General features: G+C 42.9%; 1 long non-coding RNA gene across 1 annotated transcript; it reads left to right on the forward strand.

Moving 5' to 3' along the window:
* The first annotated feature begins 19,218 nt into the window (after nt 1-19,218).
* On the forward strand, nt 19,219-22,454 carry LOC132654579 (uncharacterized). Its single transcript, XR_009592200.1, has 2 exons — nt 19,219-19,373; nt 20,007-22,454. It is a non-coding gene; the product is annotated as an uncharacterized LOC132654579 (long non-coding RNA).
* The last annotated feature ends 3,072 nt before the right edge of the window (nt 22,455-25,526 follow it).

The following is a 25,526-nucleotide window of genomic DNA, read 5'->3' on the forward strand; positions in this document are numbered from 1 at the left end:
GTATCTAAGGGCCCCCTTACCACACAGCTTCATCAAAATGTGTCGCCATTATACCTGGGAGAGATGGACTATCAAAGCTTTCATGTTCCACTTCCTTAATAGCTAAAAATCTTGATTTTTTTTTTATATGCTGGTTGGTCATTTGTATCTCATCTTCTGAGAACTGTTTATTTTATTAGCCCATTTACTGACTGATTGGTTGGTTTCTTGATGGTTGTGCTTTTAGTTTCTTTATATATTTTAGATAATAGTTCTTTTTTAGATGTGTAGCTAGTAAAGATTCTATACAGTCTGTAGGCTGTCACTTTATTGAATTTGTTATTTCCTTTGGCATATAGAAACTTTTCAATTCTGTGTAATTTCTAAGGGAGGCACTTTTCTTCCTTATATGTTGGGAGTTGGTCTGATGCTTGTATTTTGATGCTAATTACTGGCCCTTAAGATCTGGTTACCGCCGGCTATACCTATACTTGTTATGTAAACCTGCCTAAGATATTATACTTAATTGGTTGATTAAAAGGCCTAAAACCTAGGCAGGGCAGAATGGGGTAGGTGTGCTATGGTTTCCGGGCTTTGGGAAGAGGAGAATCACGGGAAGAAGACAGACTGATGGGAAGAGAGAAGGAAAGAAGATGCCATGAGGGGTTAGTGTGGAGAAGAAACCATGTGGGCTTGGAGGAAGGACTCCAACAATGACGTGAAAAAGCCCAGATGAAGAATACAAGTAAGTATTATGGTTGGAAGATAGCCCAGATAAGGATGGTTAAGGAGGATGGCATTGGATAGGGGCTGGGAGATGGATGGTGAGGCTATTGAGACAGTGCAGATGAAATATCTGCCTAGCTCAAGGTAAATAAGGCAATCATAAAATTTAAACAGGTATCTGTGTCTTATTAATTGTAATACCAGATTAAATAATACCACTGAAATAATTATAGGGCAAATAATAATAAACATTATATAACCTAACATCACTTTATTTAATATAATACTCATCTGATCTGTTCTGCTGTCCTAACAACTCCTGAATTATTATGATACATTGATTGTTGTTCTCACTTCAAAGGGAATAAAAAATGGTTTATTCTAACACCAAATATGACTATCTATGGCCACAATTATGAAACTGAATATTTGCTTCAAGTTCTGTGTTCGAATACAGTAACAGATTAATAAAGTTTTTACAGTAACAGAACAAAAGAGTGCCATAAATTTAGGAACTTGAAAATACCTTGGTGGAGACACCAGGTAGATGAGCTACACCAATGTACTAATAATGTCTCAGCTATAGGCTTCAGATACTATCTGATGACATTATTAGGTTTTTTTTTTGGGGGGGGTGGAAGCTAGGGATGGGTTAAAATAAAACATTTCAAAAGATCCCACATGATGATCACAAAGATGTTAGGCCAGAAACAGAAGTGGACAATGGCTGGGTATTAAGGGGGCCAAAGAGAGCCCAAGATAATTTGGCAGTAGCTCTATAACATCCAAACTTATGAACTTCTATTACGTCAGTTCATCCTGTAGAATCTTCTACTCAGGTGTGGTGTTTTTGCTGAAACTACAGTTCACATTCTTTTTTATTGTCATAGATCTCATCCCCTCTACTTCCCATAGCAATGTTTAAAGTACAGAAAGGTACAGAAAGTGCCAGTACACACTTCTGTGCTGGCCCCCCTCCTAGTACCATAGCCCACTCTCCAACTAGTTTCTACACCCTCTTATTTTAAAGTCATAATCAAAATATTCTCCTTTCTCAAACATTGAAATTATAGGATATAACCTGATCATGTTCAGAAAATATTCATATATAATATTATATTCATATATGAATATAGTATAACATGAATGTTATATATTAGACATATAGATTAGTATAGCTTCACCCAGAGGCCTGAACATGGGTGGAACTATATTGCGTGAGGGGAGACAAAGAATTTGTATGTTACTCAGTAGATGGGGAAGGAGCTGGGAGGCTGAAAGATAGGTTCTCCAAAACACTATTGAAGGGAGTAGTGTCATAAATACTGGATTAAAGTGGGTTGTTCTATTTCTTTCCTGTATTTTGTGGGAAGCAGAGGTAGCATTATGCCTATATCCAGACTGACAGAAAGCAGCTAGGATGGGGAGACCGAGTAAGTTACAGAAGGTAGAAATGCTCCTGGGCTTAGAAAGCTTTGCAGTCTCATTTCCCACATGATCACATGTCTACATAAATCAGGAAGGAGCAGGAGGGCCCAGTTGTTGCCTAGCTTACATTTTATTGAGTTTATGTATAATACTATATTTTTAATACTCTCTGGCCCAACTGAGAATATAACAATAAGTAATTTTAAAGGGATGTAGAAAAATGATACTCCTCAAACACTGTGATTACAAATCATAAAAATATTCAGTAGGAAAAAATGACCTGAAGATAATACACACACACAAAAAAAAGATCAATTCTTTGGTAGAGGATTATGGGTAACTTTCTATTTTATTTTTTTAAACATTGTATAATATGGTTACATTAGTTTACTTTCAAAGTTATTTATTTATAATATTGTGATTTGAACACATGCAAAGCTATAGCCTACCAGCCTAGTTGGTATCAAAGCAGATGCTGAGACCCATAGCCAAACTTTGGGCAGAGTGCAGGGAATCTTATGGAAGAAAGGGGAGATAGAAAGACCTGGTGTGGACAGGAGCTCCACAAAGAGGCCAACAGAGCCAAAAATTCTGGGCTCAGGGGATCCTGCAGAGACTGACGAATCAACCAAGGACCATGCATGGAGAGGACCTAGACCTCCCGCTCAGATGTAGCTTATGGGCAGCTCAGTCTCCATGTGGGTTCCCTAGTAAGGAGAGCAGGGGTTGTCTCTGGCATGAACTCGGTTGCCTGCCCTTTGACCACTTCCCTCTAGCGAGGTGGCCTTACGAGGCCACAGAGAAAGAGGATCCAGACAGTCCTGATGAGACCTGATAGGGTAGGGTCAGATAGGGTAGGAGGACTAAGGGAGGGGCATAGGAGGAGAAGAGGGAGGAAGGGTAGGGACTGGGAGACGACAGAGGGCACTACAGCAGGGATACAAAGTGAATACATTATATTATTATTAAAAATTAAACCAGAAACTTCCTGGGTTTTTCTATACAAAAAATTTAAGATTATTTTAAAAAGCTATTTAGTAATGAGAAGAACAATTTATGAGAGAACATAATGCTCAAAAATTAGAATAAAAGTGGCATCTAGATATGTCTGCAACAATGTAAAATAGAAATATTGCCAGATATAATGGTTCATTTTTTTTTTTCATTCCAGCACATTAGAGGCAGAGGCGAAAGTTTCACTCTGCGTTTCAGGCCAGCGTGGGTCACATAATGAGATTTAGGCTAGCATAGTGAGATTTAGGCTAGCCAGAGCTACATAGTGAGACAAAATGGCCACAATCTGATTCAACTGGGCCTCAAACTCCAGGAGAGTGGGGTCAGACTGTCAGAAGGAGGATCCCTGATGAGGGTTTGTGGGGAGGAGGAGAAATCAGTACCCCACAGGGTTATCCCTATTGGGGTGGAACACCTGTCCAATTACTCTAAGCCGATCAGGCCACGGGTGCCGCTGTCCAGAGAGAAGCTGGCTGCCCTCCTGCAGAGACTGCCCTCTAGTGGCAAACCTGACAAGAGTCACGGTAACAGGTCCTCTCTTGACGACAGCTCTAAGTCATATGTGTCCATATCTGGGATAAATATGCAAACGGTATAGATAGAATGACAGGAGAAAATGTCACCCAAAACTGTTTTTAAATGCTTTTAATTTTTTTACATCTCTTTATTTCTATAATACGGAGTTTCTAATCTCACAGCACTGTTGTGAGGATTAAAGGAGACGAAGGAAAGAAATAGTGCTTGTCACAAAGTACTCAGTGTGATGGCCATTCTTTGTTTTTTTTCACCCAGTTTCCTAACTTGCACCCCACTGAACAGCTGGACTGGTTTGTCCATTTCCTCTGCCTAATTCCCATCCCCCACTACAAAAGCGCCAGCCCTTGTATTCCTGCAGTTTTGTGAACTTATCATGACAACCAAGAAGGTGACAGACCAACCCTGTAAGGAAGACGAAGCACGGAGATGCCAACGGATTATGAGACTTCCGGGTAAGTAAGCAGGAAGTGTCTTCCTCATTTAAGCCTCTTACTTGGGCCTTGCTACTGGTGGCCACAAATGCTGCTGGAAAGGGGGTCCAGAGAAATGATTAAGAAGTGCCCCGTGAAGCAGACAGTTTAGCTTGAGTTCTGTAAGGCGGCAGCGGCTGAGTAAGCACAAGAACATAGTACGCCTGATGATGAAGCCAGTCTGATGGCATCTTCTGTCAAGCTGATCCACGGTTTAATCTTCCTGTTACTCCCTTCCTGTGAAACAAAGGAAATGAACCTCTCCTTGCTTCCAGGCTCTTTGAAGCGGGGCTGTGTGAAAAGGAGAGTATTCTAAAGAAGTTTCTTGTTTCCTGCTGTCTACCAAGGAGACTGATGAAAAACTTAAATTAGCACTTTAATTCAGTGAACTGTGGCTCCTACAACTTCTACTGGATGACATGCAACCTGAAAATCTCTAGTATTGCCTGTAACTCAAAATGTAAGCTATGCTTCCTCTTTTATTAGGCAGTACTTAGGATCCCTATGGGGTCGGGGAAGACGAATCGGTCTCTGTGTGACATGCCCACTGACTGGCTCTGGATCATGGGGACAGAAATGGAGTGGCTAGTGTAAGCATCTCTCTGGGACCCTCCCAGTGAGGACTGGAAGTAGAAGAAAACCTGCAGCGCATCTCGACGTTTTGTCCTTTGTCTTAGTTCTCAGTGATGAGACTTGGAGGAGGCAAACCCCAGCTACCTACTGTCTCCCTATTGTCATACATAAAAAGGAGCAGTTGCAGAAAGGAGAGTTTGCCGAATTCTCATCGTAGGAGCATTTGGAGAACTATAGGGCTTCACACTGGAACTTCGTGAAAGATGATCTGAGATGTGGCTCCTAAGGATGGGCAGGGGCGGGTCTGGAAAGCTGGGGTTTGTGCTGCTCAGGCCACAAATAACAAGGGACACAGGGTTGGATCTCCAGGGTGTGCCCTAATCAACGAGATGGCAATCCCAGTAGGCATCCAAAAAATAAAACAACAGCAAGAAAAACGCTGCCTTCCCCCTCATCTCTTCAACCATCAGGCTTTACAGGGAGGCCTAAAGGCAGTTTGTCCTAGACGTCAGCCTTACCTTCTGCAGAGGTGGTCAGCCCCATTTTCTGAGACCTTCGATGTCTCTCTGAATTCAGGTACTTTTTGGAATGCTGAATCTAGTTAGTATAAGCCGGTGTCAACACTCACGGTGGGGGAGGAGGTTATTTCTTTTCTTCTGATTTTGCCAGGCCTTCGGTCATTTGGAAAATTGTGTCTGAAGTCAAGGTTCCTTTAAATATCTGTGTCTACATTAGAGTCTTCGTAAACAACCATTTTAAGGTGAATTTTTAGCACATCTAAACCCCTATGTGATTTCAATATGTATCTAAACTTTACCCATTATGCAAAAGCTGTAGCATTAGCAGCACATAAGCCCAACACATGCGAAGTCATCCAAGGCACTCTCTTCGATCCAATACGCACTGCATCTGAACTTTTGACATAAAAAAAAAATGGCCAAGAAAATTCTCTTGACATTTCTGCTATTTGTAATCAGCATCATTCATCATTCGGATGAAAAGCCTGCCATGTGGGCAGCCCCGCTGTGTGAAACCCTGCTCTGTGCCTATTCACTATGATTAAAGAAGCATTTTGTTACTGTGCACATGAGCCATGCTTGTGTTGGAAAACGAGTCTTTTTATGGTAACTGGCACCATACCGCAACTTTGCAAGAGGGCGACTGTTTTGTTTTGTTTCTTCAGTGCTTTACATTCATCGCTATATTGAGCTAAAGATCCCAATTTTTGAATCCAAAGTAGAAGCTGAGGTCCCGTGTGAAGGACTTCAGTGCAGTCCTGCTGCTGAGTGCTGCTTCTCTAGATATTACTGGCTTCTCTATATATTCAATGCACGTGTGTCCTCCATGTATTACACAAGCATTCTCCTTAGAACACTTTACCAAGCTGATGTCATACAAAGTAGAATTGTCATTGCTGCCAACCTTTCTAAGACTGGTATTCACGTGGTCCTAACTGTATTGTGATGACTCCCTTTAAGAAAAGATAATCGGGCTTGCCCCAACACTGTGGCACTCCAAGCTGTGCTTGCTAATAATTAAAAGATGTTGGACACTGGCTGAGTCTCACTTGCCAGAGCCTAAGCTCTGACCCCCATCGCTCTACTAACCCAGCCACCCATATACCTGTCGGTAAACTCACTGTTTTCTTTGCTCTGTGGCCAGTGCCCGTATGGAAAGAACAGGTGTGCATTTACATCTCTCCAGGAAAAGTAACGCCACCTTAGAGATTCCTCCTGTCTGCCTCTTGCAGCATGTCCCTCTGTACACAAACTGCTGAACGCCTTCTGTGTAATTACTACATTAGGAAGAGAGGGACAGAAATCCTTTCGCAGTCTTTCTAATGGCCACCCTTTCACGAGGTGGTAGAAAAGAAAAGCATATGAGATTTATTGATTTTTCCCCCCACAGTAGCTGGGCCTTTTTTCTAGAGCATAATGATTCTGGAGATTTCCTAGGCCTCTGGTGCTTATATAATATGATTGTTCCTCTGTCCCTGCCATGAAGAACATTATCCTCATTAACAGCCCATAAGAAATTAAGCACATCTGCACTTCAGGTTCTGTAGCTTCAAGGCAAAACAAAAAAGTTTACAACTAACCCAATTAGAAATTATTCGACCCGTCTACAGAGATAAGGCGACCATCTCAAATGTGTAACAATTACCTACATCTCTTATACAGACTTCAGCCAAAGATTATAGACTGATAGCAGACAGCACAGTCACATGGTTTGCACGGTGTCTGAAGAGAGCGTGCAGGAGGCTTCAAGGAGGACTCTTGGGTTCTTTTAGGCACAGCGACTCACCCAGCTGTGCATGATTTATAATGTAAGTCAGAAATGTTTGTTCCGAGTATAAACTTATTTCCCTTACCTTTCTCAGGTTGTTGTGGTGAATACTGGCTGGAGTTCATTGCTCTGCCTCCTGACGGCAGATGCAAGGTGACCTGCAGCCTAATGCTCCTGCCCTCACGCCTGCCATGCCAGGATGGTCTCCTCAAAAATGTAAGCCAAAAACAACCCCTTTCTCCCTTTGATTTGCTTTTTAAAAGATTTGTTTTTAATTATGTGTATGTGTGTAGGTATTTGCACACAAGTGCAGGTGCCCACAGAGGCTAGGAGAATGTGTTGGCTCCCCCGAAGTCAGAGCTACAAGCAGTTGTAAGTCACCTGTCATGGGTGCTAGGAACCCAGCTCTGGTCTTCTTCAAGAAAAGTGAGTGTGTGTAACAATCGAGCTATCTCTCTGGCCCTTAAGTTGCTTTTGTGAAGTTATTTTGTTGCAACAAGGAAAGTGAATATAAGCAGGATATCCCAATGAGAACTCTCAGGCTCCACTCACAACACAAATCTCACATAGTGACTATCCAACTGTTGAATATTTTTTGAAATCCTGTATACTTAGGAACAAGGCTGAGATACCCATTTGTATTAGTCAGGGTTCTCTAGAAGAACAGAACATATAGAATGAATCTATATATAAGAGGTTTATTAGAGTGTCTTGCAGGCTGTGGTCTGGCTAGCCCCAACATGGCTATTTCCCAGTGGAAAATCCAAGGATCCAAGAGTTGTTCAGTCCAAAATGTTGGAAGTATCAGTTGCTCTTCAGTCTATGTTAGAATCCCAAAGTAGGCTGTAGTGCCAGTGAAGGAATATTTCAACAGAAAGATAGATAAACTGGCCAATGAGAGTAAGGGCAAACAGGCAAAAAGCCAAAATTTCCTTCTTCCACATCCTGTTATATAGCCTGCCATCAGAAGCTGTGGCTTAGATTTAGAATGGGCCTTTTCACCTCAAATGATCCAATTAAGAAAACTTCATCAGGAGTATATACAACTGCTTAGGTTTTAGTTGATTTCAGATCTAGTCAAGTTGACAACAAAGATTATTCACCATGCCATGTGACCCACAGAATCGAACAAACATCTACCCAAAGAAGAAATTTAAAGAATAATCTTATTTACAAGAACTCTAAAAATAAGAAAATACTTAGGACTAAATTTAACCACAGAGTTGAAAGACTTACATACTAAAAACTATTTTAAAAAAGCCCTGAAGAGCAAATAACTGAAAAGATGTTCTATGGTCATGGTCTGGAAGAATTAATGTTGTTAAAGTGTTCATAGGATCCATCATGATCTACAGATTCCATACAATCACTATGAAAATACCAATGTCACATTTTATGGAAAATAGACAATACAGGGGCTGATGCTGGAGGCTCTGGGTTTGAACTGCAGCACCAAAAACCAACCAACCAACCAACCAAACAAACAACAACAAAAAAAAACAACTAAAATTCATATGAAGACATTCATCGTCAACCCCCATCCACATGGCCAAGAAAAGCATGAGGAAGATGAATAGTGGTGCTATCACATCCTCTAATTTCAAACTGTGCTACACATCAGCTGTAATTAAAACCATACATACACACACGTGCATAAAGCCAAAACTAAAATCAGAAACCAGAGATGAACCAACCCACATACATATGTCTACAGTCTATTGATTATTGACAAGGGTGCCAGGAAGACTCTACAACAAAAGGACAGTTCCGTCAATAAATAGTTCTGGGATACTCAATATTCACACATTGGGACTGAAACTGTAACCTCATTTTTATCACCATATTGAAAGCATCAACTCAAAATGGACTAAAGGCTTCACAGACCAGAAACTATCATCTACTAAATCTAAGGAGACATACTAAATCTATGTGACTTTGGTCTGGGCAATTCATTTTTTTCTTTTGTTGTTTTTTATTTGTTTATTTTATTTTATTTTTAATTGATTTCTAAAGCATAAAAAACAAGGGAAAACTAGGCAAATGAAATCACATCAGAATAAGAAGCTTCCATTTAGCAAAGGGAACAACAGAGTGAAGACTGAGAGGACACATCGCTAAGCCATGCATTGCTAATAACCAAAATTTCCAAGGCATCAGAACAAGTCAGTGGCAAGTGTGTTAGTCAGCATTCTGACGCTGTAACAAAGCTAATCAGACGAGGAAGAGAAGGGGTTATATTGGCCCTGTTTTCAGAGGTTTTGGTCCATGGTTAGTTGGCCCCTTTGCTTGGATCTGAGGTCAACAGCCCACTCTAGTTGTAGTGTGCAGTAAAGCAAAATCTCCCACTTCGGGAGTAGGATCCAAAATAGGAAGGGAAAGGGTGTGTCCCAGGAGTCCTGGAGGGCAAGAGGACTAAATGAGGAGGCATACATACCTCCCATTAGGGACCTCCTTATTATTTTGGTGCCTTCTAATAGTGCTAACCTGGAGACCAAACCTTTCACCCGATGTCTTTGGGGGACATGGAAGATCTAAACAATAGCAGCAAGGGGAAAAATTAACACAATGTAAAGAATGGGCAGGATTCTCAGTAGAACATTTTCAGAAGAAGATATACAAATGACCAAGACATAAAAACAACAACAACAAAAAAGTGCCCAACAGACAATCACTCTGGAAATGTAGAATAAAATTACAAAGACTTGCTCTTCATACCTGCCAGAAGGTGAAGAACTAGAAAACCTGATTGCAGAATATACCAGTCATTATGGAAAGTCCTCAAGAAACTGAGGATAAATCTGCCATAGGAGTCAGCAATCCTACACCTTAGCATTTACCTAAAAATCACCCACTTAAACAACACATATTGTGTGTGTGTTTGTGTGTGTGTGTGTGTGTTAAAACCTCATAAATGCAACTCTGCACATGGAAGCCAAAAGAGAACATTGGATGCTTGTTCCTTAGGTATTGTCCACTTTTTTAAAAGAGAGGGACAGGTCTCACTGGCCTGGAACACTCTGTTCAGGCTAGCAAGCCACAGGCATCTGTCTGTCTCTACTTCCCCAGTGCTGGGATTGCAAGAGCATTCCATCACACCTGGCTTTTTAAATGTGGACTCTGATGATTGAACTCAGGCCCTTACAAGCACTTTGCCAACTGAGATATCTCTTCACTCCCAAATAAAATTTAAAAACAGAAACTTAATCTTCTAATCTATTTTAGTACATATAAAAATGAGTGTTGGGCTCTATAATGTTTATCATTAGGCCTACGATTATCACAGTGGTATTATTTAACCTGCTATCACAAATAATAAGACACAGACACCGGTTAGATTTTATAATGGCTTGGACTGGGCAGATATTTCACTTAAACTATCTCAATAACCTCACCATCCATCTTCCAGCCCCCATCCAATGCCATCTACCTTAATCCTCCTCATCTGGTCTACCTTCCATCCATAATCCCATGGTACTTGCTTTTATCCTTCATCTGGGTCTTTTCAAGCCATTATTGGAGTCCTTTCTTTTGGCCCATGTGGCTTCTTTTCCACACTAATCCATCATGGCATTCTCCCTCCTCTCTTTCCATCTGTGATTCTCCTGAACCCAAGCCTGGGAATCTTAGCCACCCTTCCCCTGTTCTGCCCTGCCCAGGAATAAGCTGTTTAATCAACCAATCAGATATGTCTTAGGCAGGTTTACACAACAAGGATAGGTTTAACCAGATCTTGAGGGCAAGCATCAGACCAACTCCCAACAAACCTACCTTTTTATGACAATAATTCCTAAATGTTAGAAGAATAGACCAATAACTCAATGCAATGGACACTTGCAAGTAAAGATGTTTGGACAAAAATGTCATACTATGGGTCACACTGTGATACACTACAGCTTCCACAATGAGATTTTTTTGGGGATGGGTAGTTTGCAAGGGTAGAGGGCAGATAGGAAGGGATGGAAAAATGAGTGGGATTTGGGTGCATGATATGCAATTCACAAGGAATAAATGAAAATTAAATGAAAAACTTCATTTCACATTAAAATACTCTAAATTTAAATAAAAACTTAAAATAGATATTTTATAAATTATAAAAGAATTATATCTTACATGTTGTAATGCCACGTGCAGTAAATCTTATAACGTTACCTCACCTAATTAAATGTATATGAGTATGTAACTATAGAAAACACATTACAAATTATCACAGACATCTTAAACATGGTTATCTCTGAGTGAAAGATTTTTTTAGCCATTTCTACTTTTGTTTTTATACTTTTGTGTATTGTGTGACCTTTAGCATATATTACTGATAGGATTAAAAGTTATTTTGTTTGTGGCAGGAAAAGAACCCATTCCCAAGGGTCAGAGTGCCACCATGCAAGCCCCTTGGGGAATGACATGACTACACCATAGTGTGTTGCTGTGCGCTGGAGTGAGGGTGAGCAGGGCCAGGCTGACAGGCCGTGCTAATCAGAGTTTGCAAAGGCACATGTGAATGCTCAAGCACGACTATTTCAATTTAATCTTCCGAAAGAACCATAACAGTCCTCTGGAATATCATCCAATTATCTTGCAAATCACAAAGACAATTTGAGTAAAGCAATTACAGATGCATAGAAGGCCAGAGCCGAAGCAGGGTAGAGATATGCTGGATCAGTCTTGTCATATCACAGAAGGGAAATGGCCCAGCTGTGGGGCAGTCTGCTGCTAAGGTCACATGGAATGTGTCTGTGTGCGGATGTGTGGGTGTGTGTCTGTATGTCTGTGTAGGGTGAGTGTGTGTGAGAGTATGTGTGTGAGTAAGTGTGTGTAGATGAGTGTGGGGGGGCATCTGAGAGACATAGGATGAGGTTGAGCTTTTTAGGGTGACCTGTCACCCCAGAGAAACAATGTCCATCTCTTTCTGTCTGTCCCTTCACCTCAGCCAACCCTGCTGTATCTCATGACAGTATCCAGCTCTATGTCAGCCTGACACAGTAACATCCCTGCTTCCTTCTGAAGTGCCTTCTCGTTCTTCGTGTTGTGCAAGTCTCAGGGCAGAGGTACAGCAGTGTGTGTGCTTATTAGTGTCAATTTCAGGAGTTAAAAAAAAAAGTATCTCATTTCCATAGTCTTGTGTTCAGTCTCTGTGGAATCTGTTCTTGAATCTTTTGTTTCTTTCTGTCTTTTTTTGGGAAGATTCTCATGTGTCCCAAGCTGTAAGCAACTGCCTGTGTCACTGGAGATGACTTTCAAGTTCTGATTCTCCTGCTTCCACAAGTGTTGGGATCACACGTATGCAGTGGGGGAGAGCTCAGGGCTTTCTGCATGCCGGAAGGTACTATGTCCACCGAGATAAATCCTAATCTGTGTATCTAGTCTTTTGATGCCCTTCCTGCAAAGTTCACCACTGGGGAGAAATAAAGATAGATGCTCCTAACTCTATTTGTAGCCCCACCACCACCAAGTCAAGCACTTTCTTAAGTCTACAAAATATAAAGCAAAATTGTACTATGAAACGTGGCTGTTTTGTAATCTCTAAGCCATTGCAAACAGCTGAGGTCTGAATTAGGTTCATCCATAAAGAATGCAATCGGTGGAAGACTGTGTATATGACAGGGAGGATGGGAGGGAGAGAGAGAGAGCGGGAATATGAATATTTTTCATTGACCTACGCAGGTCTGTCTGTGAGATCTGGGATTTGAGGACCTGAAGGAATGATGTAGACCACAGTCTAATGCTGTCGACATTTTCACTTCAGCTTCAGTATATTCTTATACAGAATGTAACACAGAAAACAATGATCCAAGGAAGGCTGCTTGAGGTCAGAAAAATATATAAATAAATGCCAGTAAGCACATACTAAATACTAACAGAGTGGCCCTTTCCCAGAATTTTCTCAAGACAGACCAATTGGAACACTATTGCCCGATACATACTATAGATCATATCTGGGGAATCATGAAAGTAAGCCACATCCAGATTCTCAAGGTACACTGAGGGCAATACTCAGCACATCCTTTCACCATATTGGGTTCTATAGCTGTGTTCCTATGTCCAGCAAGAATAAGCATGTCTTATAAATTGAATGTAAATGTTTAACACAGGAGGCCTGAAACCACATTCAAGAACAATCCGGAAGTGGGGGGGAGGATGCACTTGAGGTAAAAAGCCCTCTGCCTTTTTCCTGGCGATCCTCTCACAATTCCCCAAGGCATTGTCCCCCATGGGTCATTCTTTGGCCACGATCTGATACATACATAGTTCCAATTTGCTCACCAGACACCTCCAGGCTCCACACCTTGCACCCAACTCTTAGTACCAAAATCCTACATTCCGACAAAGGTCAGCTCAAGTATTAAGCCCATTAGAAATATTTTTCAATGTTCATAATCTAAGATAACATCTCTTTCCCTCTCCTGTGAGTAGTTTCCTTAATATCATTAACAGCCCCTGCCTGACAGGAAAGCGTGGCTATCACAGTCTCAGCCCTCTGGATAGGACCCCAGTGCGAACACCCTCAGGGAAGGCCACATACGCTCCTTAATGTCACAGCCCGGGAACAGGCGAACAGGGAAGCAGGACAAGTTCCCAAGGTCATCACACAGTGTGAGAATAAGTTTTAATTTGAAAACCATTCGCTGGGTGGGGCAGACCTCAGAGGGCCACACTTCCTGCATCTCCCTCACTCCTAACACTGCAAAGTGAAGCAGGTAGGGTCCCTCAGTTACTTAGGAGTTAGGGGGAGGGCAAGCAGTGAGGTCTCAGGGACCAAAGATCTGCTGAGTTCTGACTGCTAAACTTGCCTGAGCCCGGAAGCTTCTCCTGGCATCTATTCAGGTTCCCATCAAGTGACAATTGCAAATAGGGATGCTCGGGGGATAGATGAGGTGCAGCCAGTGATAACCGTCTGCAGTACGGGCTTCCGGTGTTTAAGAAGCTACACCACGTCTGCCACGGCAGCCAGTGTGCCTCAGAATCGCATAGGATGAAGGACCTGGTCTCGCCATACCTCAGGGTTTTTCTCTTCCTAGGGCAATAGCTTCGAAGCTACTTTTGAAATAGAACATTCTTTCACTCGAATGTGTAGTCTCCCTGCTTTGAAGCGCCTCAGCACCTGGCAGGTCATCCAGCTGATAAACAGGCATGGTTTTTGTTTGTTTGTTTGTTTGTTTAATCAGTGTTCAAGTTCTAAACCAGAGTTTCAACCTGTAGGTCCCCACCCTTGGTTGGGTGTCATTTATAAGATATCCTGTATATTAGATGTTTATGTTACAGTTCATAACGGTAGAAAAATTACAGTTATGAAGTAGCAACAAAAATAATTTTGTGGCTGGAGGTCACCGCAACATGAAGAACTGTAGCAAGCAGTCGCAGTGTCCTGGCATCAGGAAGGTGGGGAACCACTGCCCTAGAGCATGTCCTTTTCCAACTCAGTCAGCCTGGGCCCATCTCCAACCATCTTGCTCTATCCCAGGTGGGGTTCCTGTCTAGAAATAAGGAAGAGGGAAGGTCAGTCTAGGGCATGGTCTAGATGGAGAGAGAAATCATTATTTCCTACTCACTGCTCCATGAGGCCAGGCAGGCAGGAGGCCAGGCAGGGGAGGGAGCGGATGCTAATGCTTGCAACATGTCTGACTGAGGGAGACGGCGGAGCTTTGCCTGGAGGTGACGGCTGAGAACTGGCGGTGCACATGAATGCTGGACAACGCAGCTGACATCCAATTAAATTACTCACCATGCCGCCCCTTCCTGTCCTCTCCTGCCCTGCTTCTCACGTCCCAGAGTCTTAGAGCAAATGAGAACACCACCCCATGCATGGGCCTGGCCTCACTGCCTTTACCCTAATATCATCTTCCCCCCTCTGCCCATAGCTTCCCTGACCCATTCTGGCACATTCCTAAAGTTTTCCATTTGCCTCATAATCCAAGCTTCAATTCCTCCTCAAGGTGTCTTTGTAGACATGCTTAATGCAGTTCTGCCTCTAACCCCGACAGCCCTCTTTGCGTATAGCTAATATAATAATTATTATTATACACCCAAACCGCTGCTCCACTCAGTTATGTGTCAGGTTGACCCAGAAGCTTCTTTTAAAATAGAATTTTTGTTGGTGTATATTCACTGAACATGGGGGTGGTTTTCATAAAGGCATTTTCACACAGGTATATCGTGTACTTTAAACCATGCTCTTGATTAAAACAAAATGGTTCCATTACTAGGAATAGGGACATCAGCTCAGAGTCCGGTCAGTAAAATGACCAAACTGGTAGATGATGGTAAGGACAAACAAACAAACTCTTCTAAATACTTCCATTCTGTTTGTGCTTGCAGACACTGGAGACAGAGAACCCTTTCTCTCATTTGTGTGAGGCATGGCTATTGTTTCTAGTGGTTTGTTAGTTAAGGAAAGTGCTAGATGACGTGCAAAATAAATTTACTCAGCTGTATAGAAACAATGCCATCACTGCTCTCTTCTTTTCTTTTAGCCACTATGCTGTGATTTAGTATCCATAAGTTTTGCAGTAAAGCACAGCATTTAAAGAAAACAGAAAATCCTTTTCGTCTTGTCTCTGATGTTGCATAGAAGTTTGCTATGCAATAATAATAATAATCAGTAACTGAAAAGCTTTTCCTTGAGGGGTAGGAGAGACAGTTCAGTGGTTAAGAGCACTAGACGATCTTCCAGAGAACCTAGGTTTGATCCCTAACACCCATATGGAGCTCACAGCCACCTGTAATTCTAGTCCCAGGGGATCTGGCCCCCTTCTGGCCTCTGTGGACACATATGGACACAGTACACCAAAATACACACAGGCAAAAGACTCATACACAGAAAATAAACTTTAAAAAAATACTGAAAATGAACAAAACGGTAGCAACCAGAAATAAGCTTGAGTCTAGCATGTCTCAGAGGAAATGGCAGCCTCTGTTTTGCTTAGCTTACTCTCAATTCAAAAATACCACACATTTTCCTCCTCCTCCTCCTTCTCAGGGAGAACAGGCATCCAATGAGCAGCCATAATTAGTAGAGAATAAAAACAAAGAAACGGAAGCAAAACTGAAAAGTACTGACAACGCCATGGATCCCGTCTTCAAAACCCACTAAAAGAGCTAAGACTTGAAAGAGATCAATGCAGAAGAGAAAGAGGGGATACGCTGAATGGCCTCAGCTGCAGGGAAGCAATACCACAACCAAAGCACCAACAAACGGGCACAATAGCAGCAACAACACCGCTGTTTGTCTGTCTGTCTCTGTATGTGTATGTATGAATGTATTTCTGCCATTCCGGGGGTTGAAACCAGGGCTTTTGCTTAAGCAAGAACTCTACCGCTGAGTTACATTCTCAGCCCCCCCAAAATAAGAAAATACTTTGAATAATTTCTATCAGTTTGTTAGAAGGGTTAGATGAAGCAAGTCATAAATAAATAAATAATACACTAGCAAAACTGACTCAAAAGTGGAAAACACAAAACCAGATAGACTTAAAAATATTAAAGAAAATTAATCAAGGTTTAAAAAAAGCTGCCCTCAACATCAGGAAAATATTCCAGCCTGTGTGTGTGTGTGTGTGCACACACACACGTCTTCACATTAAACCCTCCGTGGCAGGGATGACATGGGGATATCATTCAGTTAATAGAGCCACTCCTCTATCTCTGAACTTAGACAATTGCTTCCCTGGGCCTGCCCATTTGTCTGCTTGCTGAAGGCCCGCTGAAAACTTTTTCTGACCAAAAAAGTATTACATAAATACTAACCACTGTTATTAAAGATTCCACAGACAAGAGCAGCAAGAATGGAACATTTTGGACTGAACGCTGCTCCTGCAAGAACAGCTTGGGAAGGCCTTGTGTACATGATGAGGCTTTTCCTCTGCTTGACAGAAAGTGTCCTTTTTGTTTGCTCAGGGTAGAGGGGCATCCTCCCCACTGAGCTACATCCCCCCAGAAATCCGGCTTTCGTGCTAACTGTGGTGTTCTCCTGTCATTTTAGTATCTGGACTGTGTATGAAAGGAAAATTATCTACCGGCTCAGGACCCCCAAGACCAACTTCTCAGCACGAAAGAGCAACAGAGGGCAGGAAATAAGACAGCAGATAGAGGAAGAGGGAAATGTGAAAGGGAGCAAAGGAGCTCAGGTGGGGGTATTTGCCCCAGAGTGGGACAAAAGGACTGCCTCTGGATAGAGGGGAGACAGATGTTGCCCATAGGCAAATGAGAGTTTATAAAGGTAGAAGGGGAAACCCCCATGTTAGAACGAGGTCTTTGATTTTAATTGGGCATGTTAGGAGAGTCAAAGGAGGCTTTTAATTGCTATACTTCAACACTTTGATTGCTGGATCTTGGTAGCCAGCCCCAGGGGCAGGAAATGGCCAAATGAGGAAATAGATCTTGGTGGCTAGCTTTAGGAATGTAGTCTAATGGGTTTGGGCAAGGCAGAGAGAATCGGGGAGAGGAGCATGGGCAGAGCTACATGCTTGGGTGGGCTAGTGTCCTTCAGTGTCTGCCCCCAAACACCTGTGAGTGCAAGCAGCTCTGGTTGGGATTCTTCGTTAATTCTGGCCTAGGCACAAGCCCCTGCAGCTTCTTCTAATGATCTGTGTGCATAGGTCCCACCTCATATGAAGCTTGGAATAATAAATCCTAGGTTTTAAAACGTGAGTATATGTATTAATAAAACATGAAATGCAACAGTATAAACAAGCCCAGATGCTCTGCTGGGATTTTCTGATTTGTTTCTTAAGACTAGCCTTAAAATTGCCTGCTGAAGGATTTGTCCAATAAAATATTAACTTGCTCAGAAAGTAGGGAGTCTTTAATCATAACAAACTCCTGAATGTGCTTCGTTGAAAAATTGAGAAGGCTTCTCCTGCAGACTCATTCAGACAGCCACTGTGTAGCACAAATTCCTGCTCTTCAGAGCATGTCCGACAATGGGAGGAAACAGAGGAAAGGGGCCCCAGGCCACCTCTGAAGACATGCGGGTGAACACAGACCCTCACCGTCTAATCACCATGGACTGGCACAGCCAGTGACATCAGCAGGTAACTGTCTGATGGAGACGGAGTTGCCAGCCCTTTCTTAGGCTTACCTCCAAGCCCCAAGATGTTCCCAAATAAAGGACAAACAGTACGAACAAACAAACAGTGGTCTGTTCCCCTGCACAGCCATGCACACACAAAGCTGCAGGGACTTTATTTGCCTTCATGCTGGAAGTTATAACTTCCACCACGTTGCTGTATTTCACTGAACCCTGACTGAAAGTGTCTGCACCGTCATGGTCCTGTTTGTGTCATTAGCCACCTGTCTTTCCCAAGCTTAAACCCTCTAAAATGTCCTTATTGAAAACACAGGGAATAGTTGGAATATAAATTTACAAAACTGAATTATCTGCGTGCGTGTGAAGTTTGGTGGTTTTGCTTCATATAATATTAAAATGAAGGGTAACTACATTACTCAGGAGATCAACGGTTGGAATTTATGGCTTGCTATTTTCCGGGTTCGTTCGTGACTGAGTGGGTCTGAGCATGGGCTGGCTAAGTAAGTGCAGGTACATTGTCAGCAGCAGTGGAAACAGAGGCATGCACAAGCAGCTGGCTTAATGACCCAGACTATGCATTTGCATGCTGAGGAGCCATATTTTGTTCTAATCGAATACTAGAAAACTGTATGAAAGCCACAAGGCTTTACGAGGAGCCATGCTAGCAAATTCAATGGAGGTCATAGATAACTGAAATCATATTGTTATGGAGCTTCTGGTTCGTCAGAAAATGCACTTTCCTAGCGTGGCACACACCTGTAATCAGCCCTCTGGAGGCAAAGGCAGGAAGACAGTGTTAGGAGGCAGCTTGGGCTACAATTTAAGGGTGTGAAACACACCACACCTGTGTGCATGCATATGTACTTTTTGCACCTGTGTATTATTTTGTGTTTAATTTGCAGAAGTTCTTGTTTTTAAGTCTTATCTCTCACCCTCCAGGGTGGGGACAGCTGTAGTTTTTGCTTCTACTTTTCTCTACATAACTGTTTCGGCAAAGGTCCCCGTGTATTCTGCTGGAAAGCTCAAGAATAGGCTTACAACTCCACCTTTAAGAGCTAGATAAACCTGCTATGATGAGTGGCTGCAGCTTCCCCAAAGCGAGATTGTGAAAGGGCAGTGTTATCTGCCATCCAAGCGAGGAGCCGCCTCCTCTGAGTGTAGCGAATTAAAGTGCACCTCTCGGCTGCCCTGTGGCTGTCCTCCCCACCACCCGGGTGGCTCTGTTGTATGTCTAGACTAACAGGGAGAAAGTGCTTTATTTCTACTGGTGACCCGAGTCAGTTGGGACACTGGAGTAAGAAACAGGTGCAGAGCTTCTTCCCACTGTGTGGGCGCAGGTTAGTGCCGAGTCTCATGGAGACAGGGTGTACATGGCTGGTCAATAATCTAATCGGGAAGCAGCAGGTGCCCAGTACTCGTCCACCCCTGTGACTTTGAGGAGGGGGTGGGGAAGTAACATGTTTAGAGACCAGCATATGTGTAGTCCTCAAGACAGTGCCTCAAGACTGTAGGCAGTTAGACAGCATATCTATGAACTAAATAATTTAGCGGAGACGGCCTCACGAAACAGCAAGGAGGAGTCTGTCCTGATAGTAGAGCTTGGGTAAATCCTGTATAGGATTTCAAAAGTTTACGTATTTTTGAGAGAGGAAGTAGGAGCCAGACTGGCCTTTAGGAACAGACGTATGTATGAACTGATGTTGCCCCTGTTCTTTGTCTGAAAATTGGTCTAATCGCTTCTCGGAGTAACACCTCCAGACTCTGTTTCCAGAACTTCCTTGGTGTATTAATTGAGATTCTTTAAAGGAACAGAACCAATGGGATGGGGAGGGAGACACACACACACACACACTAGATAAAGACCTTGCTAAAACAATTTAAGTTAAAATAACAGTTATACCTGAGAGGTCAGTGACCAGTGACTGGTCCCTGAAGGTGGATGACTCAGCACTGTTTTAATTGTCCTACAGCAACCGTCTCTTACTGCAGAGAAGGCCACGGGTGCTGGTCACTCAGTCCACAAGGCTGGGTGTGTCAGCAGTCTCAGTCTGGCACTGAAAACCTGGAAGGTTCCTGGAGAGCTACTGATCCCGAGTCTCAACGCGCTGGTTCTGACATTAGTGAAAGGCTCATTGCAGCATCACAGCAAACATACTAAGTAAGCATCAGGAGGAAAGCCAAGCTGGACTGGTGCTGAAAGGTGCAGCTTGCACTTGGATGGGTCTTATGTAACAGTTAAGCAAACAGGACAGTTCTTCCGGTGAGGGGCCAACTCAGGAGGTTCTAATTTGTAGCAAGTTGACATTAAAATCAAGTGTAATGCTTTGGTTTTAGTTAGTTCAGCACAGATCACCACCACCACCACCACCACCACCATCATCATCACCACCACCACCGCCACCGCCACCGCCGCCACCGCCACCGCCACCATCACCATCACCATCACCATCGCCACCGCCACCATCACCATCATCATCATCACCATCACCATCACCACCACCACCGCCACCGCCACCGCCACCGCCACCGCCGCCGCCGCCACCGCCACCGCCACCGCCATCGCCACCATCACCATCACCATCATCATCACCATCACCACCACCACCACCGCACCATCACCATCATCAGTGGCAGCAGCCACAGCAGCAGCAGCGGTGGCAGCATCCCCTTAGGCAAGGTCTGTGCAGTCCAGGCTGGCCTGAGACACACTATGCATTCCAAGATGGCCTTGTACTCCTGGGCCTCACAGAGCTGGAATCACAGGTGTGTACCAGCACATCCCGCTTAGTTAAAAAACACTTAGATTGTTTTTGACCACTTTCTCCCAGGCCTCTGGCACTCGTAAAAGCTAAAGGCACGCGCACTGGAAGCCAGAACACTCGGTTCCTGCCCTACAGAGCTCTCTTAGGAAGCCCTGTAATCCAGATGCTCTTTGCCCCGTGGTCCACATACACTTATTTTGGGAAATAATCCTTAGGTGATGAGGTGATTGCCTCCAAGAGCCAGGCTCAGGCTAGGGAGACATCAGTGGATAAAGGCACTTGCCATCAAACCTGAGTTCAAACCCCAGAACCACGTGTTGAAAGGTGACATAGATTCCTGAAAGTTGTCCTCTGACCTCCGTGTAAGCGTCTGCACGTGTGCACACGTATGTGCATGCTCACACAGGCACATGCAAGTGCAGGCACACACACACACACACACACACAGAGTTTGAGTGAAGCAGTACTGTGGACCCTGGACTACAGTCCAGATTTATTGTTAAACAATGATTTGATGGGCAGAGCTAGTTTTAATCCATGTTAACACAAAGGTATTTTGGAAAATAGAGACTGGGAACTAAAAGACTTAAAAAAAAAAAAGCCCAATTTCCTTCAGTCCACATCCTCAAAATCACAGTATCAAAACAACTACCACAGGGATTGCTGACATATTTCTTTTTAAAGTTCCTTTCTTCTTCTTTGACTGAGGAACTTCTTTGACTGGCCTTGATGCTCCTGCCTGCAGCTCCTGTGTGCCGAGATTACAGGCATGTAGTTTCTACGCTGCTGTGGATGGAACCCACGCCTTATACATGCTAGAGAGGCACTGAGATATGTCTTATCTTTTGGTTACCCTCCAGTGTCAGAGCAGGTGTCTGGAGTCTTTCCTCTTTGACCCCTATCTGGTCTCAGTTCCTGGAGGTTAATGTACCCCACACCTTATATATGAATGCCTTAGTCCCTGGGCAGTCCTGTCCTTTTATAGATGTCTCAGGGGAGACTTCCAGGAACAGGGTTAATTCCCGTTTCATTCTTTTAAGCTTTTCCGGTAAAAAGTAAGCATTTTCCTGTGGTTCTTAAGGGCACACTTTCTTTTTTTCAAAAATTGGTTTCTGTTGCTGTTTTTCTGTGTGGGTATGCGGTGCTGGGGAGCCAGCATAAGCACGGCCTTGTCCTATCGAGGTGAACTCTCTTCCACAGAGCCCAGCCTGCAACACTTCAAACTGCACGGCAAGGCTAAGCAAAGCCTGACAATGATCCCATTTCTTCTGCCTCAAGTCATGAGCTTTAAGGTTTATTTTTACTTCTCTAGATGAGTAAAACTTTCTCCAGTTTCAGTCACTCTGCTGAACTTACCTTCCTTGGTATTGGTCTTTCAATGTTTATTTCAGTATTTATGCTGTTAAGTTAAAGAAGATTTTTTTTTTTCTTGCAGTATCTAATTTTTAGGACTTATTCTTTTCTTTAAATGATGCCTGTCACTCTCTGGTAGACATTATTCAGTGCTTACTCTTCCTTCTTTGACCTTTTAAATCTTATTTTAGAGACTTGCATCATTTTCACTTTAAGAAAGCTTAAGGGATATATAATGAATGTTGTGAAAAAATTAAAATTAAAAGTTTCCAATAAGAAATAAAATAACCAATAAAAAAGAAAGCTTAAGGTTTGTTCATTCTTATTTTCTTTCTAGTTTAGTCTACCCAAAAGTATTCCTTTTTGAGACATAGTTCTTATACCATACAATCTCTTAAATTTGAGCACATATTTACAAACATGTCAACTTTAGAAAACAAGTTAAAAGTGAAACCAAGCCCTTACCTTTCATCTTTTGCTCTTGTACTCCATAATCAATCATAATCCCCTTCCATCTCTACAGATAGACCTTCCTGGAGTTTCATACAAAAGAATCATAAATGTGGCAATTTGTGAAGCTGATTTTTTTCCCTGCACTCAGCATGTTTTAAGGCTCATCCAATACTTCATTCCTTTTTATGGCCAAATATATTTAACCATATTATCATTTTATCAATGTATCTACAGAAGAATATTTGGGCTTTATGAATAGTGCTAGACTCAAGCTAGAGGCTCCTTACCATGATGAGGAATGGACAATCAGAAAGCAATTTTAAGGGGTTTGGAGAGATGCCTTAGTCAATAAAGTTCTTGTAGTGCAATCGAGAGGGTCTGAGTTCAGACTGCCAGCAAGCATGTAAAGTCTGGGTGCTGGTGCATTTGTAATCTCAGTGCTGGGTGGGAGAGCAGAAGCAGGTGTGTCTGCAAGCTTGCCAGCCAGTCAGTGAAGCCAAACCACTGAGGTCCAGGTTCACTTGGCTCAACAAAAACATAACAAAGGTGAATAATGGAGGGAGACACCCAAAGTCAACTTCTGGCCACCACACGCACTTGTAAGCGTACCCACCTGCCAGGTGTGCCGACATGCATATATACAACATCTGACACAGCCCAATTCAAAACTCAAAGGAATTTTAACCAAGAAAAACAGACATTTTTGCATTTTAGATTATGTCTCACATTCTTTCTTGGGGTCTAAAAGGCAGCTTGAGGCTAAAAGATAATACGGTAGAGACGTCACTGTCTTTTATAAACTATCAGTCACAATTCTAAACAGTGTGACCCACGCAGCATCTGGTTCATTTGCCTAAAGTAGGCTGTAGCCACCAACAATCTGGGTGCCAAGTTTGTTTGGGACATGGTTTTATAAGCTTGTGAAGGCAGGCCACAGAGACAACGGTAGTCAGCCTGCATAAGCATACGGAACTTGAGTATACGTGTGAAGGCCTGTACTGACAGCTATGCAAAGTCTAACCCTCTTATTGTAGACAAATATGCTTCTTTATAAACCGATCCCATTTCTTCTTCTTCTTTTTTGGCTCCAAAAGATTTTAACATGCAGCCTCTGGTTATATGTGTCACATGGTACAAGAACAGATTACAGAGCTCCAAAGAATGGAGACCACCTTGTACATCTGGTTGGCTCTGTTCTAAGTCCAAGAGCTCTTTCAAAGCAATGGAACTTCCTTGGCTGGGGCAACAAAGCTGTGGCAGGCCATGTGGAAAGCAGGAGGAATGGATGCATCTTCCAGGAGCAGACTGGCACAAAGGAAATGAGGGCAGTCTTACTGCTGCTGTAAGGGCCAGGCACCTTTCAGAGCAGATGCTCTGATCTCATGCAGATCCTTGAGGGAGGCTGAAGAACAAGCGTCCTCGGAGCCTTCCCGGAAGAGCCCAGCCTGGCTCACGATTCTTACTGGGCTTCTGTAGAGGATGCAGGTGAGCCACCCCAAACCAGGAAATAACAAGCATGCCATTTAAAGTCATCAAGCTTGTGGTGATTTTTATTTCTTGTAACAATAGAAAACTAAAACAAAACAAAAACAAATGTAATTTAAAAAAGGAAATCAAATACCCCAATGACATTCTTCACAGAAATAAACAAAACAACTGTAAATCCATAAGGTACCACAACAGGTCCCCGATGTATTGGGCACTTTTCTGTTGTGCCCAGAAGCAATTTACAAAAGGAAGGCTTTATTTTGACTTATGGTTTCAGAGGGCTGGGGACCATCACGGTGGGGTTGGCACGGCAGCTGGAGAAGGAAGCTCAGAGCACGAGTCCTCAACCTCAAGCACGAAGCAGAGAATTAACTGGAAGTAGAGTAAGGCTCCCTACTCTCATAGCCACCACCAGTGACACACTTTATCAAGGCCAACCTCCTACACCTCCCCAAGCAGTGCCACCGACCAGGAACCACACATTCAAATACCAGAGGCTCTGGGGGACATTCCCCATCCAAACCATCATACCCACACAGCCAAGGGCATCTCGATACCTGACTTAACTGCAGCACGAGAGTAACAAACTCAGCGTGTTACTAGCATGAAAACAGACACATAAGCCAGCGGAATAGAACAAAGTCCCAGATAGCTGTACACATTTGATTACAACAAAGGTACACACCCTAGAAAAGAAGTACCCTGCTGAACCAGTGGTGAAGGAGAAACTGGATTATCTACTTGTAGATAAATGCACAAAATGGACCAAAGGCTTTAACACCCAGAACTACTAAAGGAAAATACTGTATAGGCAATGACTTTCTGAATAAGCAAGCATTGCCAAATGGGTTACACAGATGGAAAAGATTCTGCATAGGAAAGGAAACAATCAACAGTAACGAAACAGCCAGCTACTTAACTGACAGGAGGTTAAAGTCTAGAATATACAAAGAGTTCTTTTTTTTTTTCTAATTAAGCACCTGGAGAAGAAATTATTCTATCCACACATGGGCAAAAAACTACATGGTCATCGAAATCTGACAGTGGGCTGAGTCTCAAGGTAGACTTCAACTTGGGAAACTACTTAGGTGTAAACTAATATGTGAGTACAAATTATCCAAAGGGTTTGCTTGAAGTAACTGGAACTGGACTGGAGGAGAAAGAAAAAGGTTAGAAAAGATGAAAAATAAAGATACAAAGGAAAATTAATTGACATATTACCAAAGAGTTACTGGAAAAAATTAACAAGATGGCACACACCTCCTTCCAGGGGAGAAAGATGAAGGAACAACATGGAGCTGAAGTCCCTGTGAGCAGCCGGGGCCACAGGATTCCTGACTTGGAAAAGGGAGTCATAGGAATAATGGGTCATCAACCAGGCATTTGACAGCAGTCTTCACAAGCTGTGTGCTTGGTCCTTTGGGAAGTGCTAAT

Source organism: Meriones unguiculatus, chromosome 6 (assembly GCF_030254825.1).
Source record: "Meriones unguiculatus strain TT.TT164.6M chromosome 6, Bangor_MerUng_6.1, whole genome shotgun sequence".
Lineage (NCBI taxonomy): Eukaryota > Metazoa > Chordata > Mammalia > Rodentia > Muridae > Meriones > Meriones unguiculatus.